We start from the raw sequence: 18,828 nt of genomic DNA on the forward strand, positions 1-18,828 counted from the left end.
AGAAATTATTGTGTTACTTTCGAAACTACAAAAAAAATGTAAAAGATCAGAAAGCAAAATACACACAGACAAAAAACAACCACCTGAGAGTATACAAATTATAAGAAGGAAAAAGCAAATGAAAGAAGAGGTAAAAGTTATAACTTCTCTTTCCTTACTGAGTAACTTCAAAAATCAACGTTGCATAATCCATAAATTTACCAACTGCCAATGACAAACTTCATAATTATGTAACCACAACTTTTAAACAACCTATACAGTAAATTTAAATATGAAAAACTACTTACTGCCAAATTTGGGGTCTCATTAAATGCATGCCATGGAACTGGAAGCTTCTGTTCTAATTTTATCAACCCTTTATCAGGATCAAATATAAAGAGAGTTTTACTCTACCAATTCCTAGAATAAAAACGGAAGTAAGAAGATATAAACAGAAAGAGGTTTAGAAAATACTTTGTAATTTAATTCTAGAGTTTAACTCTTTTCTGGCTCCAGTGACGTAAATTTTAAAGCAAAATCCCAATGTCCACTGTATTTAACTTAGTGTTGTATGTTTTGTTTTTAAAAGTACAAAAGTAGACGGTTCAGTCAATTTTTTTTTTTTTAATGTGATCTGTCTTCCTGTGATAATGAAATAAAAATTTTAATACTTGTTTGTTACATGGATTCCACTTGTACTTTACATTTTCTATACATAAATAAGTTTGTTTCAAATGGATCTTACTCACATGATGATTATAGTGGCCAGAACTTAACAATTCCTTGATTTATTGAAAAGTGTCATTATTCTGTTAATACAATACTATATAAACTTACTGAAATATGAGCTATGCCTTCTTATTTTATCATTTTGCACTTTTCAATATCCTTTCAATTGTTATGATACAAGATTCATTGTTTGGATCTAAAAAATTATATCAATGATCAATAGTGAAACAAAAGACTCTCCCCAGTGAAGACTTTTGCATGATTTAAACATTTTTTTATATACGTATAAACCATTGATAAGTACTCAACCAATCAATGCAACTTGGAATCTTTTACATTAAAGGGGGAGCACTATTTTGGGCAGAATATTAAAAATCTTTTTGAAATTCATCCATTAATCTTTTCAAGCTAAGGTGGTAAAACCATCAAACTTGGCTATATATTTAATAAAATTAATTTTTATGTGATAATCTTCCAGACCAAGTGGCATCCAGTTTGCTTTATAAAACATAAGTTTAGAAGAGAAACCACTGGTAACATACAGAAAAGAATCGATAAATTCAGCCAGTATAGCAAAACATTACTTCAGGATAATAGAGAAGGATCAGACAAAGTATGACAAAAACTTTATATTACCCTCCTTATAGAAGCAGGAAAAAACACATTCTGAAAAATTACAAATTTAACAATAGTGTGTTTACAGAGAAAACTGATCTCTTCTGTTGGTAATGCTAAAAATAAAATTAAACCCATCTAAAGAGTGGATAATACAAATTTACAAAATACAATAATTACAATTGAGGACACAAGACAATCTAAAAAAATGATTGAAATGAAAGTAAAAGTAAGTTATATGGCTCTCTAAAAAGGCCAGTTGTGGTGAGCAATCTGAGTTCAGGGTTTAAGTTGTTTAAACCTTTTTAAGAAGCTTTATGCTTTCAATTGAAGTTGCCTAAAATGATTCTTCATGTTACCTGGTTTGCACTCGTATTTTACATTTCCAGTAAAATACAAATTAAGTATGTACAAAAAATATTTTTTTTAAGTATGTATATATATATATTTTTACAAAAATGGTTCAGCTATAATTAATATAGAATACTATTAAATTCTCTATATTTAACTGAGTAACTGAGTATTCTTTACTCTTAACAAGTACTAAATTTTATACTATTAATGATTTTTTTTAAGGAGTAAGTCAATTGTAATCTTATGTTATTTACAATTTTATTTTTCCATGATTTCAGTTTGCTTGGAATTACAATTACCTTTTTTTTTAATTTTTGATCGTATTTAGATAGCTTCATTATAATTTATTGTGTGCAGCCTAAAACTTACTGTAGTAAGTAGGTTCTATAAAAGAAAGTTTTTTTTTTAAATAATTGGTGAAAAGATCTTTTCAATCAGAAAGGTCAGTTGGTAAAAAAATTTTTAAATAAATCTAAAAGAAAATTATATATATATATATAATTTTTATTTTTTTATATATAATCATCATATATATATATATATATATATATATATATATATGATACTAATGAAAATTGTTTAACAGTCAAAATGACTATATTTTGGAGTAATTTTTGTTAATTGTCTTTCAACACTTTCTTGTTTCCCAGATATATCATAAATAGCATATTGTAAGAATAAGAGATATGGTTCACGTTTCTAGTCTAACATAATCAGCTGTAAATATTTATAATGAATGGGTTTTGTTAACAGAAAGTAAAAAAATTAAATACCATCCAATTTTATTAATTGCTTAACCTTTACTATTAAAAAATGGTTACTAAAAATAACAAAAAAAACCTTACAACAAATTACTTTTATCATAATTGGTCAACATAAAAACAGCTATTCTAAGACTTACTTCATATTATTGCTGAGAGCATTACGTGATAAGTCATTGTTGATATGTCTATATAAAACAGGGGTCACATGCTGTACTTTACTGTCAACATCAAAACTATTATACACAAGGATTACCTACATAAATGAATCAAATTAATAGTATTAGTCCTTGATAATATGATGAAATTAAGTTTTGAATGAACAAATTAATACAAGCTATAACTAAAGGAATAAAAGCAAGCGCTAAAATCAGAATAGTACAAAATGATTTAAACAACAATTTCTGAAGCAGAATGAGATCTATTATTGATTTGTATGAGACTATACCATGTAGGTAGATTATTAATTAATGAGAATATTTAAGTTATTCACTAGATATATACTCAAAGTATGCAATCCAGAATGAATTTTGAATTTGAAACAATTTTGTAAATTTGACTAAAGTAAAAATTTTTATTTAAACTATACATTTGTTTCTTAGAACGTATTTTTAAGGATACTTAAAAATTGAAAGGATAGTTTTAAAAATTCAAGAAATCTCGTTTCATCAAATCATCAGGAAAACATTTATCCTTCTCTCTTGTAGCAGTCAAAAATACACAGATGGCATCCCCTGATTTTTCTCCCCGTCAAACATTTTTGGTATATATCTGGCATACAGTTTAAGATGTAGCATAGTATTTAAACAACAATGATTCTATACACTGTATACTGTGAAATATCTGGCAGTAGCAAGAACAGATAACTGGAACTCAATGCGGTCAGATGTGTACTACATTTAACAGTTATGTTAAATGTTATATATCTTAATTTTACATTAACTTGTCTGTAAAGACCACCTGTCTGAATGTTATACCTTCTATTCTCTTCATTAGAATCATCCTTGTTATACTCAAAATGTCACTGCACTATATTTTCCTTTATGTATACTGTAGACCCATAAATTTCACACAATTTATAATGAACTTTGGGAACATTATGATCTTTTGCACGAAGAAATCAAATCATAAACAATACATGACATCCTGAGACATCAGAAAATTATTTCATATGTATGTAGGATGTTCTAGGGATATCCTAACAAGATCCCAAGAATTCATAGTTTATCCCATTCAGTAAGTATAGCCCTAGGATATCACCAGGAAAAGACATTTTTATATTCTAGAGATGTCCTCAAAATTTTGGAACCTGTAGGACATCCTGCTTGAATGTCTATTAGCTATCCTGAAGATGTTTTTGTGCTGTATGGGCTGCGAGTGAAAGAACTGATTGTCACAATCATTGTTATTACTGCCATAGGAAGGCAATCAATTTAATTGAAGGAAGACAGATCTAATAAACTGGTTGAACCGATGATGTGTACACATTCAATTAGCTGCGGTCAATTGCTGTTTATTAGCAACAGGTTCTTAGATTTGAAATAAGCCTTAAAACTTACATAAAACAGATACGATATATACAAAGTTAGATTTTAGCAACAACAGATATAATTGAAAAATTAAAAGGACTGTTTTTAAAACAAGTAAATTGTTAAAATTTATATAAATAACTTATTAAGAATAAATTTAAGTATGGCTTACTCGATCGATGAATTCCTGTGAAGTTTGAATGGTAATATTAATCAGTGGCAATTTGTATAATTCTAAAACTTCACCATAAATTTCATTCGCAATTTGTCCCAATTCATATCCTGTTTCACAACAAAATGTAAAAATAAATTACTGATATAAAACATAACAAGAAATTAATTTAATAAATTCAGTTATTTTAATTAATTAATATTATGGCTTACCTGAAAACAAAAACTTAGTAAATACCTCTGTTGAATCTCAATGAATACTAAATTTTATATTACAGATGATTTTTTAATTAAGCAGTAAATTAATTATAATCTTGTTATGCTACTTATGATTTTACTGTTACATGATTTCAGGTTGCTTGAGATTATAATTTCCATTTTTTTATCATTTTCAATTGTATTTAAACAGCTTCATTGAATGCAACTTACAACACAGTGTAATATTTTTATAACAGAAAATCTCTTATTTTAAATAAAATGATGGAAAGATGTTTTCAGCCGGAAAGTCAGTTTGTAATTTATTAGCCTGGCTAATTTTTTACCATTAACGATGTAGTAATTGATCATTAATGACTGGTAATTTTCAGCTTGAAATTTGACATTTACCCATTAGATGTTGTTAAGATTCTACAAGAGAAAAAATAACACAATGTCATAGTTATTCTTTCTGTAAGACTAGATGACGACATATGTAACGCTAACATGACGTTTGACTGACATGTCATATTGAGTAACCAATAAGAAGGGAAATGCTGAATAAGATTCGGAGTTTTTACTCATACTCTACTTAATTATTTTCAATAGCATTTTTTAGTTAACATTAAATCATTTTTTTTATTCAGTTTTATTTTATTTACATAAATAAATCTTTTATATTGGTTGGTACATATACATAATAATACATTATGTACATCAAGCCAGGAACACGTAGGGTATGCTACTCGATGGATAAAAAAAAAGAACTGCCCCCCCAGCATTTGTCTGGATGGATCAAGGAAAACCTTAATGAGAAGAGTGTTACAAAATATGATTCGAAAGCCTGTTTTTGTATCTTGAAAATTTATTCTAATTTTTAGTGTTCCTGAAGAGATGTTATTACATTTCGGAATGTTTAGGTACATAGGTACAAACATTTAATAATGATGAAAAACTTAGCGATTTAATAAGATGTTTCAATGCAAAACAGAGGTCATCTTAGGATGGCAAATGATGTTGTTACAAAGCTATTAATTTGTAACAAAACACTGTTGTAGACCTTTACAATTACAATAACTTTTTAAAACTAATATACCAACGATTAATGTAAACATTTATAACGTTGATAGCAAAATAGTTTTTGCTTTTAACTAAATTGTTGGGGGAAAAAATGCCTTTTTCAGGTTCACTTCATATCACAGATTAACTGCATTGCAATAACTTAATTCATTAATAGGTACTAATATTTCCTGATTGTATTCTAGGAAATATATTTATAAACAATATGAACATCTTGGAATTTATTGATCAATTAATTACAAGTAAAATAACAATAACATAGTAATGTTACAACATATTGATCAACACGGCAAGATAATTCATAAAGAATATAAACTTCAAGATTAAAAAACAGCAAATACAGACACTTGTATACATATTTAAAGTTTGTAGAATCAAAATTTACAACATAAGATAGCATAATACTCAACAAATTCTTCTAATGAATAGATTTTTTTCAAAAAAATAAATCTTTCAACTTATTTAAAAAATAAACTGTTTGCTATATACTCAAATGAGAAGGGAGATATTTTAGTAATTTAATTCCTAATTATGAATTCTCTTTTTTAAAGAATTTCTAATCATATCAAGAAATATCCCTGTTCTCTGATTCTGAAAAGATGTTCTCTGTTTCTATTGTCACATGGATGGTTAGCACAAGTTGCTGCATTCAACGAAGCCCAGTGCAGGCAGGAGTTTCAAGGAGATATATATATTTATAGAAAGTATCCAAGTCTATTGCCTGAACCTGCAGAACAGTGGTGTGTGGAAGGTTTGGAACAGACCGTTATGAAACAGAAGAAGTGTTTTGCTCGAATACTAAACTTGAAATTAAAGGGTGCTCCGAGGATATGGACAGAAGTGTTTGTATGTTACAGTCTTTTGAAGAAATTCTGGGCCGACTAGAAGATGGATCTCAGGGGGAAAAATGGTTTGACCAAATACAGAACAAGGCTACTGAGATGTGCTATGTCATCTCCGTCACACCATCTCAGACTCCAGATGGGGGATTGGGACGGGTCACAAGTTGGTCACTGGAGGAGCTTTGACAGGTGGTCGAAGATAGAGTTGTTGATGTTGACCTTGAGTAGCTGGTTCTTAGGGACTCTCCCGAAGCCATCTTTCAATCCTCCACTCTTATGGAGGACACTGACGGATTGGATAAAGGAGTTGGATCCACCTGGGTTGTTGACATGGCAGCTGGAATTGAGCATTCCCAGCATATGACAGTACACTAGAAAGCTCCGTGGCTTAGGTTGCTACTGGTAAATTGAAACCTTCAGATTTTCCTTTTGCAGTCAACTACTCGGGACCTTTCCGAGGAAGGTAGAAGCAGCATGGTGGCACTCTGTCAGACCGATTACGCTCTGGTCTTTGACTCCATCAGCAGGGGATCGTGGGATGGCCTCTATCTGCAATCCATCCTGCGGGTGTTGTTGGATAACAGGATCGAAAAGTGTGCTTTTGTGGTCTGCAAGGGCAGATTGGGCAAATTTTACTACAGCCTGTGGAGTATGTAGGCAGAAGGGCAAGGAAGCAACTTCTCGTACATTTGATACAGGCGTCGCGCCATCATCGATGCCTACAGGCAAGAAGCGACCTACGGGTCCACCGTTGTGGTTAAGGCGGAGGGGTGGACCTTCGCAGATCTTCTCAGTTTGGTGAAGGGGGTGGTTTCACCCGTGTAAACTGAGGTTCCTTCCGTCCAGCAGAGCAAAGGGAAGAATCTTTACCTCCGGGTTTGGGCGGATAGTGGTGCATCAGATCAACTGAGTAAGGAAATCACCGAAAAGGTAGTGGGTGATACCATGGTCCTAGCTGGTAGACGTGGATACCCTCACGTCGCAGGACGAGTTTATTCGAGAGGTTCGCAAAACAATAGGTGAGTTGGTCACTATTGATTCTTATCAATGCAGCCGGCTTACACACAGGTGGTCACGTTGGCACTGCCCCTCATTCTGGAAGACAAACTATTATTTGATGGGAATATTACTTCATAGGAACGTCATGGTTTCTTTGAGGGAAAGCCTCACTCCCGGGGGTGGTCCTACCTATGATGATATTGGGCGGCGACTCCCTTGAGGGGTAAAAATTAGACCGTAGTCCTGGTGGGGAATCCCAAATAGAGGCAAGGCATCAAAACCGCAATCCCAATGGGAGTCCTTTGCCCTATGGCATGGGGGCAAGATTCCTCTACTTGAGGCATGACAATCAAAAAAACCAAGTCCTGGCTACTTGGGCAGGGCCTTGTGTCTTTCCGAGGTAGTTTTAAGGTGAGGGCACCCCCCCCCCCCGGAACTGAGTTTATGCTTAATTGCGGGTCTGGCTCTGGAAGGGAGGAAACAAAAGATGACAAAAAAAAGTTTAAAATATGTTTTTGCTATAATTAAGCAATAATGATGACGGAATACAAACATATATGAAATGAGTTGTTTATTTATTATAGATTATAATGTTATTTTCTTTGACGTGGTGTAGTTTTTACGAAAATTATTTCTAAATAGCACCGTTTGCACCAATAACTAATATTATTTTGAACTTTGTAGGCCTACAAAATTCAAAATAAAAATATTAAATTATACAAAAAAATATATAAATAAATAAATAATTTATGAACACCACAGAAATATTAATTTCGAACTATAATAAACGTAAAACATGTAATGATTTCATACAAAATAATCTATAAATAGCAGCTCAAATAAATAAATACAGTAGAATACGTAAATAACAAATGAAATAAATAATTAAATGACAAATTTAAATAAATAAATAATAGAAAAAATAAATGAATATAGTAGAATAAACAATAATAAAAAAATAAAATTAATAATAAATACAAGTCTATCATTTTGGAGGTCTTACTTTTGTGGTAATCAGTAGTAGCACATGTTCCACATGGTGAGTTATAGGAGGCAAGTAGAGGCAGCTTGTAGGGAGGACCGGACTTTAGATTTTACATACACTATAGTTTTTAATACAGAAGTTTTATATTTTTCGGTTCTTTCTTAATTACTGATGTAGAAATTTTCAAATATTTAGTTAAGAATATATATATATATATATATTCTTAACTTATATATATAACTTATATATATATTCTTATATATATATATTCTTAATATATATATATATATATTCTTATATATCTTATATTCTTATATATATATATAGGAAATTATCTTTTTAAGGTAAGAAAATATACATATATGAAATTATATTTTTAAATTAAGAACAATTGATGGAAATTATTATTATAGTTGATATAATGTAATATTTTTGTATTGCTTCAAGAAAATTGATTGAATCATTGTACCTGATGTTTAGATATAACTAAATATACATAAAGAATTGCATATACACACACTTATATGCTCAATTAAACATCAACTAACATTTTTGCAGGTTTTATATATCAATTTTGAGCTGGTTTTAAATATGGCAGTCTGTATGTATATATATTAATTATATCCAATAACATACAGTGCCAGAATTAAATAATATACTTCATAAGTACCATATTTAAATATGAAATATATATTTCTAATAAATTACAAATATATTAACATTTTAAAATAAGTATTAAATTGGTACTTTATTTATTTCCAAAATAAATTTTTGTTTAAATTTGTCAAAATCTTTATTAATTCAATATTCATTCCTTAGTAGATTGAAATTCACGACTGAAAAATTTAGAAAAATATAAACTTAATAGTCTTGATCGTGATTCCTAGACTTTATTAACAGTTCAGGAAAAAGAAACACAATGCATTTAAAAATTAACTACATGAACAAGGTGAAATAGACCATATCTATAAAAGTTGAGATAATGAAAAAATAAAAAAAGATATAACTGTTGCATTAACATTTAAAATAATATTTTGTTAATTTCTTTTTATTTTTTCAAATTGTCACTTGGTCCTTTAATTATAAAATATCAGATTAGTAAATATTCTCTAATTTGAATTACAATAAAAAATTAACAATTCACAAAAATAGCAATTCATACATATGAGTATAACATTTTGTGGTAGAGTATCAGTAATCTGAATGATAAATATCTAAATATGATAAAAAAGTGTGACCTGATTTGAAAATAAACTTTAAAGAAAACCTTAAAAACTTTTAATTTTTATTAATGATAACAGTGAAATTACCTTTTTTAATCCTCAATAATCACACATACTTCCAATTTGAGTAAAAAATAACACTTAATTACACATAGTCAGAAACTGTGTGTTTTTTATGGCATAAAACATTCTCTAAAAGATGAGAGAAGATTGAAAATGAGTGCCATCATCAAGAAGGTGTCTGACAAACGAGAACATTGTTGCAATTTGTTACCATTTGATGACTGACAATTGCTTCATCACTGATGAAATTGCTGCTTAACTTGAGATCATTATGGCAGTATGCAAAAAAATCATTCATGATGAGCTTGGGTACAGCTAAGTGTCAACTTGTTGGGTTCTGCTCCTTCTCTCAAGGAACCAAAGAAATGATGCTTGTCTCTTGACATCTGCCAATGGCTACTGAATTAGTATGAGATCAAGGAGAACCTTTTTCTAACCATTTATTTATAACCATTTTCGTAACAGTAAAATTCAGATTATGACAATCAGGGAGCAGCTAGTTTTACAGATGCTCAACATAGTCGACTAAGATAAATATGGAAAGCCGTTGCTGAACAAAATATTCCAAATGAACAGGATGTCAAGAAGCATATGTTAGAAGCCATTTCAGTAAGAAATCAACAAAATTGGAAAATTTAATGACGATATGCGCATTGGTATGTAGATACTGCAAATGTTTGGGGATGAACTATAGCACAAATGTAAAACTTATATCTACAATGTGTAATAATGAATGTAAAAAGTTTATGTGCTTACCGTACTTTACTAAACATCACTGACAGTAAAATCAGATTTTGGAATAAAAGGACTAGTGCTAATTTTGTACTGTAATTTTATTATTTTTGATTACTTAGAAAACGTATATGTACATTAACATTAACAATGAATTTAATTTAATTAGAAGATATTAATTGGGAGAGTAATGCCAATGATACTGACAACACATAAATGATATGTGCAACATTATGAGGCGAGGAGTAGCACTAGTGCACTCACTTTTTTTTATTTGAGGTTAGTATTAAATTTTAACTATATATACATATAAAAACATGCTTTAAAAATTAAAAACAGTTATAATTTGTTATGGTCTGACAGACAGGTTTTCCCTTGTGCACTGTGGCACCAGAACTACTTCCTATACACTAGGCCAGCCAACATATTAAAAAATATAGGTAATATTTGATATGTTCTTAAAATTAATGTGAACCATTTTTTTTCATAATTATTTTAGTTTATCATCAAATATTTTCTGAAAAAGTATTTGTATCTCATAAGATCCACTGTGTAGTACATACTTGAATTTTAGTTGAGGTTATGTTTGATTGCTTACAAAACTGTATGCATTTATATTTACATTTACAGCATGTTTTCTGCTGTCATTCTGAAATTTATTCATAATCTTTGCTTTTTGAATTTTATAAATTTCATTTATTATATTTCTTGAACAGCTTTGTTATAAAATATTAAATTTCTGCCAGATGACAATATCATTAAATAGTGATGATGAACTAGAAACTGTTTTCTAAAACAGTTTATGCCTGCAAAGCCACATAGATGGGGATACAAAATATTCATTCTTGCTGGAATAAGGGGCTTTGCAAACAAAGTAGAATGAGACTTAGGACCAAGTGCAAATATAATTGTAAGATTCTCGAATGATTTCGAGAACTATCACTATAAGCTATATTTTGATAATTATTACATAACTCTTCCTCTTCTTGTGGAACTGGAAAAGAGGCAGATTCATGGTCCGAGTACCTTTTGCAGAAATCGATTTCTCGGCATTAAACTTTGTAATGAAAAGTATATGAGCAAAATGCCTTGTGGGTACTCTGAAAAGTGCACTATTTCAATTGAAGTAGTAGAGATATCAGCAGTAGGAAAAGATAACAGAACTGTTATCTTGGCCTCAAAATTTGTAGAAGAACCTAAAACATCAGTAAAAAGGTATGATAGAAAAGAACGCAAAACAATTAATGTCGAATGTCCCCAAATAGTTACTATATACAATAAACATATGGGAGGAGTTGACTTATCAAACAGCACGATAGGTATAGGAATAGTTTAAGAAGCAAAAAATGGTATTTTAGGTTGTTTTACCATTTACTAGGCTTGGTAATTGTAAATTCCTGGTTGCTGTATAAAAGGGGTTGTTCGGAAGGAGGTGAAAAAACTAAATTAAAGCTTGCTCAGTTTTTCACAGAAATCGAAGTAGCCTTATGCAAGTACGGGGAACCCATCACTCCATCAAAAGGTCAGACCCGAAATGAAGTTGAAGAACAGATACGACTAAACAACAAAAAGGTCCAGCTGCTATAGCACCACCAAGAGATGTGAGACTGGATCAAACATCATATTATCTCCTCTTTTGTGATACATGTCCCGCTTAGATCCAAACCAATTTTTGGGACATGGAAGTAAAGCAACGTGGGGAAACATTTGTTAAACAATTTTTCTATTATTTAGGATGCATTCTACGTGTAATATAAGTTTTTTCATCACAAATAAAAAAGTTATGCAGTAAGGGTTATTATGTCTGGAAAGTGATTTGTTTTTTGTTTCTAAAGTGAATTTGTTTTGAAAGTGAAGTTTTTTAGAACACGAGAAGTGTTAAAGAGACTGCATTCCAAAATGCAAAATTCGTCACCAACTGAGCCAGTACCATTGACGTCAGGAGGTACAACTTCAACCTCCACAACTGATAAAGGAGATTGTATAGAGAGAAATACAATTCGCCATCATGATTTGGGGACATCTAAGGACACATTCTTATTCCATTCCTAAGTTGTAAAATGAAGCAGGCTGTTAATACTCCTTTTTTGACATAAGTATCATTATTGAAATGTTCATCAGAAATAAACATTTTCAGATGCAGGAACACATGAAAATTATTCTAACAGCTAAATGTAGGTTGAATTACGTTCCATTTCTTTTAAGAAAAAGAACATTTGAAGGCATCCCATTCAGATAAGATTTGAAGAATAGAATTTGAAAAGCAGTATTAAGCTTAGGATTTTAAAGAAGCAATACAACTTTACAAGAAAGCACTAACACCTTTCAATATGGATCACGTGTCACAGTGTTAATCTCACAATAGGAAGCTACGTTTACATTTGTACCTTGAAGCACAAATTCAACTAGAAATCTTTTCTGTCCCAAAAACTGTGCAAATGAAGTTATAGGCTGAAATAGCCTGAACATTTTGTTTTCCTATTATGAGAATGCAGGTCATACAGGACATTAAAGCAGCAGCTATAAGTATTCATAGATCTTTGCAAAGACTAAGCTGGAAAAAGAACATTTTACTAAGATCAGTCCACACTGCATAAGGAGAATGCTGAAGTATTATCTGTATTGAATGCAGGTTTTCTATCGGCTAACTAATGCTGATTATCCTAAAAGGTTCACAAATGTCAATGCTTCAAGAACTTCATTAGAGGCAGCATTGGCATTTTCGATCAAGTGTTTTTCAAAGACAAAGTTTGGTTTCAGCTTGATGGGTCAGAACTACCAGAATTGGAGTACTGAAAACCCACACATTTTCTTTGAATCTCACCTACACCCACAAAAAATAGGCATTATGGTGTGCAGTTTCAAGGCAAGGAATAATAGTACCCTTGTTTTTTGCAAAACTATGGATGCTGCCGTTAGCAAGAAATTATCCAAGCTCATAACCTCACTGCAAGAGGATGAGCATGACTACTGCTTGTTGCAACAGGACAGTGCCATTTGCCATATAACTCGCTCTACTATGGAGACGCACAGCTTTTTTTTGGTGGAAGAATCATTTCTAAATAATTGTGGCCACCGAGATTTCCTGATCTGACTAGTTCAGACTTCTTTCTATGGGGTTACTTAAGAGAAATTGTTTACAGCAGCAATACACACACCCTGCAAAAAATTGAAGACAAACAGTAAATAGACAGGGTACTGCTAACAAGAGTAGCCAACATAGTCAAACATGTTGATAACTGTTTAAAAGTGGATGGATATCATTTTCAACACCTGTAAATTATTATGTTAAGTGTTTACAAATAAACTATTACTTAAAAATTAAAGTAACTGACAGTGCCTCTTTTAATTTGAACCCCTTCATTTCAAAATATAATGGTGCTACAATGTTAGATCACATCCTGTCTCCAAAGACAACTTCTTCAAGAAACCACCTTCTTGTGTCCTCTAGCCACATGAGAAAGATCAAAACATTGCCAGCTCACTTTATTTTCCCTCAAAAGATGCCTTCAGCATTCAGTGATTAACACTGGTTGACAGTTCGAATAACCTAGATGTATTGGGGCAATTTCACAGAGAAATTATGTAAACTTTTATGAAAAGAAGTAAAGAGCTGTAAGAATCACAATTATTATTACTTGCAAAGTCCACTACATGCATCAAATCATTAATGACCACAAACAGCCACCAGCAAGTTATCATGCACTTTATCAAACTACAATTCACCTCCTATCCTCCTCACGAACGGTATTTTCACTGAACATCTAGATCTATACGTATCGTAATCTTTGGATTCAAAACACGGTATAAATAAAGCTGTTTTTCACAGTTGGCACACTGTTCCAACACTTTTAAATACAGAATGCATGCATAAGCACACACATATACATACCAACAAATACTTTCTCACGTATGGCATCTTTAGCTTTCTAATAGTGGAAAATCAGTACAAACATTAGCCACAGTGCTGCAATGGAACAATTCAATCAACACTTTTTAAAATATACTTTGTATATTGTTTAGTTATTTACAAGTAATATTTAGTTGTAGAATGGATAAATAATCAAATAAAAGTGAAGTTTCTGTACAGAAAGAATTATCATAAAGTATTTTAAAATTAAGAAAGAAAAATACTCACCAATTTTTTACTTGTTCTGCAAACAAGATATTCACGATAGAATTCTGGTGTCATTGGACACTAAACTTCAGCACACTGAACACGTGCAATATAACCTCTCTTTTGTAATTCTAACCAATTAGCTTCATATAATTTTGGACCGATCAGGAAATTAAGATCTGCAATTTTGTCATCTTCTCGTAACAAAGTTGCAGTTAAACCCAATTTACAATGCGACTGAACTATGGTTAATACACGTCGAAACATTTTAGCAGGTATAGTATGTACCTCTGTAAAAAGAAAATATTTTTGCTATTAGCATTTTCTTTCAATATTAAAACAAAAATCAGTTAATGTCTAAAATAAGTTAAACAGATCTAGATGGATTCTGTAAAGAATACATGATAAACCTGATTACTAATAATACATTCTTTACGGTTAAGAAACTCAAAATCCCTGACATTACCTTTTGATAATTTATTATTTATAAAGTGTAATAAGAATTATGTATCATTTATTTTCAGCACTTATATTTGTTTAAGCATTTTTAGTTTAACATTTTTATAGTTAGGCAAATTCTAACTAATTTTATATCAAAGTTCCTGAATATACAGTACTATCTTATACATAAGTCTGATAAAAAAGGAAACTGGGTGAGATTGTTAGAACATGGTGAAAAACAATAGCAGTCCTGCTCATACAATAAACTTTTTTATCCAGTATCTTTTTCCTCATTTATTAACCGCAAAAATGTTTAAATAAAGACAAACTAATTAATCCTACTGAAAATCAAACTAAGAATCTCTACCATATCCAAAATTATTTCTTATCACAGTCTAAAAATCAAAGTTGTGGCCCAAAACCTCCTTGCTTGTAAATACCAGAATCTAGCTCTTATCAAGTTGTATCCAGGCAAGTTTTTATTTCTTCTCCTCTAACAAATTACTTAATTTTTATTAATATGTAATAAAAAACTTTTAATTTCAAATACAATTATATATTTTCCTTCCTAATGCAGTAACCTAAATCAGTAGGAATTATACACTACCATTTCACTCTGTGTCTTTCATTCACATTTCTCCTATCTCATCCACAGTTTAGTTAATCTTGCTTTTATATTTTTGTCAAACTGTCCAATTTATAATTTTTTTTTTAATCTAAATTTCCCAACACAGCATTCTCAAATGGAAGGGACAACTACCTCTTTCCTTAAGGAAATTATCATAGTAGTTAGTAAATTAAGTACAAGAATCTTCTGAACTTAAATTAATATTTTTAAGTAAGTATAACCTACTTCTAGAATCTAGAAAAAAAAATTTACGGTTTAAGAGAACAATCAGTTCAGTGAATAAATATTTCTAAGTCATTAAAACTAATTAAATGAGTCAATAATTAGTATTTTTTGACGGGAATTTTTAAAAGATTCTTTTTTTAATAAAAGAAATCATAAGGACAAGAATACAAATTCTTAAAAACTTAGAATTAATATGCAATACTATTATCAAAGTATAACTTTTACTAATGCTACCATCACCACATACTAAGTATAATATTTTAATAATTAAATATGAGCAACCTGATTTTATGATGTAGGAATTTATCAATTATATAGAATTTTTTATCAATCAAAAATATATTTAATGATCTTTGATTTCTATAGTGTTTTACTATACAAAATTCTAGAGAGTTTTGTATTAATTACACCTTAGCATGTGATATTGTGTTTGGAAATAATTTTAAACTTTTAATATGGATATTGATCTTGGTTGCTTGTATTTTTCATCAAATATAACTTCATTTTATAAATATACCTTCATTCTTTCTTAAGGTGAATGAATTTAAATAGATAACAATTTTATGTACAAGAGGGATTCAAATAAAAACGGGGATTTTCATGCTTTGCTCTTATAATGAATGCAAGGTAAACACGAGTCATAGAACAAACACTTGTATATAAGAACTTGACATCAATAGTGTTGACTACTCTTTTTCTTCTCTTCATAAGTTTTAATCATTATATCTGAACGAATAATAGTAATGTACAGAAATTTACTAAATTTTGTAGGAATCATTTTGTAATGTAGGAATCATTACATATGATTCATATAACACTAAAACATAAGTTTGAGAAGAAAGTCCGGAATATAGGAATGATGTTAGTCATTTTGTGATCATCAGGAAAGAAGTGAAAATGAATTACAAGCTCACCGCCCAAGAATCAAAGACAATAAAAAACAGACTGAACAGAAAACCTTATTTGAGAAAATCAGCAAGGGAAATCTCTGAAAAACTTACATGGTGGTAGTGATAGTGATAGTGAATAATAACAGACCTCAAATTTAGCAAAGTGATTGAAGGTGAATTTGCACCTGCCTATTTGCAGCCTGAATCCAAAGAAAACAAGATTGGTTGTAATCACACAACTCTGCAGCAACATGAAAAGGTGAAAGATTTAAGTTTTCAAAAGAATAAGTCAAATGAAACATAGGTGCACTATCTCAAGCTAGTGAAAATGAGTAAGTATGCAGTCCTAATATGCAAGCTCACCTCTACCATGGAAATAACAAATTTTCAAATGAAAAAATAATAACATTTTCTTTTAGGTATTGCAGGAAATAATTTATCTTGACTTTCTTAAAAAAGGAACTACAACTGCACAGTACTATTCTGCAATTTGAAAAACAAAAAGAAGCCTGAAAATCATCTGTTTTCTGTCTGTCTCCTCCAGAACAATCTTCATCCTCAGATTACCACTTGATAACTATGGAAACTACAACAGCTCAAGTAGAATGTTCAGACCTCCCTTCCAACTTAGATTTACTGTTGTCGGGCTATCGTCAATTTAACCATTAAAGAACATTTTGGGGTACATAAGATTTGAATAAAAAAATATTGACAATATATATGAACAGGTCAATATGTCTACTAAATGACTTTTCTTCTGACATCAAGAAGCTTAAAGAGTACTGGAACAAATGAATTATAATGATGGAAAATTACATTAAGATATAAGTGGGTATAAAATTTACCTACAAAATTCTTACTTTTTAATCTCCTTGCTATATATAAACTTTGGAACTATTGCTAGACCTAATGATATAAATCTTGCTTATATAAGTCCAAGAAGAACACAGATCTAATAACTTTTACAATTTAAAGAATGTTTTCCTATTATAGCATAAGGAAGTAATAGACCTTTTAAGATAAATTAATATTTACTTCGTAACACAATAAAACCATGATAAACAGACATACTTAATTTTTTTTGTCGTTCAATCTCTTAATTTTCTTAAAGCATATATGCAGATGATATTTTACAAGTCATTTCCACGATAAATATTAATTTGCTAGTGACAACTCTTAAAAAAATTATGTATAACATTTTCATTTAGAGTACTGTTGATCTGTGTTATGTGAATTTATTCTGAAAATTCAATTAAACATGTCTTTTCCTTATTAAATATTAATTCACCTCTAATCAGACAGATGTCGGCTAAGTAAAATTATCTTGCACTACAATGAATGGATAAAACCTTTTATATAACAGATGTATACATAATAGTACTGCCTGGTATTAAATAAATCCCCCCTTTATCTATATAAATCAAATTAAGTAGAAAATTGCACTAAGTGGATTGTATAATTCCACTTTAACAAAGCTAAAATCTGTAACCAGATTTTATTTTTAATCTTATTTTCAACACAATGTTTCCTGTTACTTAAATAACAATTAAATAACTTACATGTATTATCTGCAATTTAATCGCTCTTAATTTCTCTCTTAACATTAGAATGCAAAAGTAAACAGTTTATTAATATCAAAATATACAGAAAATATTCTTTTTCCAGTGTACACACATTAAAAAATTTTTCTGTAAACAAGACCGATACAGTCTACAGATTTTCCATTCTTCAAAAATTTGAAACCATTCTACTCCTTTGACAGGATTTTTCAACTCATTACACTTATTTAAGATACATTAAGACAACAAATATATTATTTTCAAAAATTATAGAATGTAATGAGAGAATACAGAAAGGTTTGTAATTACTGATTTCAGATTTTACTTTTAATTGGCTTTTAATTTTTTTTTAATTTGGCTTAATTTTTTATAATTCATTTTACTGTAATATTTAGCATTAAGAATTTGTAATCGCACAATTAGTAATTTAAAATCATATTTTCTACTACATTAGGAATTGATTTATTTATTAATAATAAAAAAATACGATAATACCACATGACTTCCTTGTACACCTGTTTAATTGCATATACACATTTTTTTTTTTAAATGAAAATACATAAAATTTTATTTCATTAATAATTTCTAATATTTTTTTTTTTTTATTGCTACTGTTGAATTATTATTTATTGTAAAAACATTTCTACAATCAGAGGTTAATAAATCAATATATTTAAATTAAAAAGAAAGTAAAAAAAGAAGATGACATCA

General features: G+C 29.9%; 1 pseudogene; it reads right to left on the reverse strand.

Moving 5' to 3' along the window:
- The window catches only part of LOC142322584 (general transcription and DNA repair factor IIH helicase/translocase subunit XPB-like), a 43,034-nt pseudogene that overhangs the window by 4,641 nt on the left and 19,565 nt on the right, over positions 1 to 18,828 (reverse strand).

Source organism: Lycorma delicatula, chromosome 4, assembly GCF_047948215.1.
Source record: "Lycorma delicatula isolate Av1 chromosome 4, ASM4794821v1, whole genome shotgun sequence".
Lineage (NCBI taxonomy): Eukaryota > Metazoa > Arthropoda > Insecta > Hemiptera > Fulgoridae > Lycorma > Lycorma delicatula.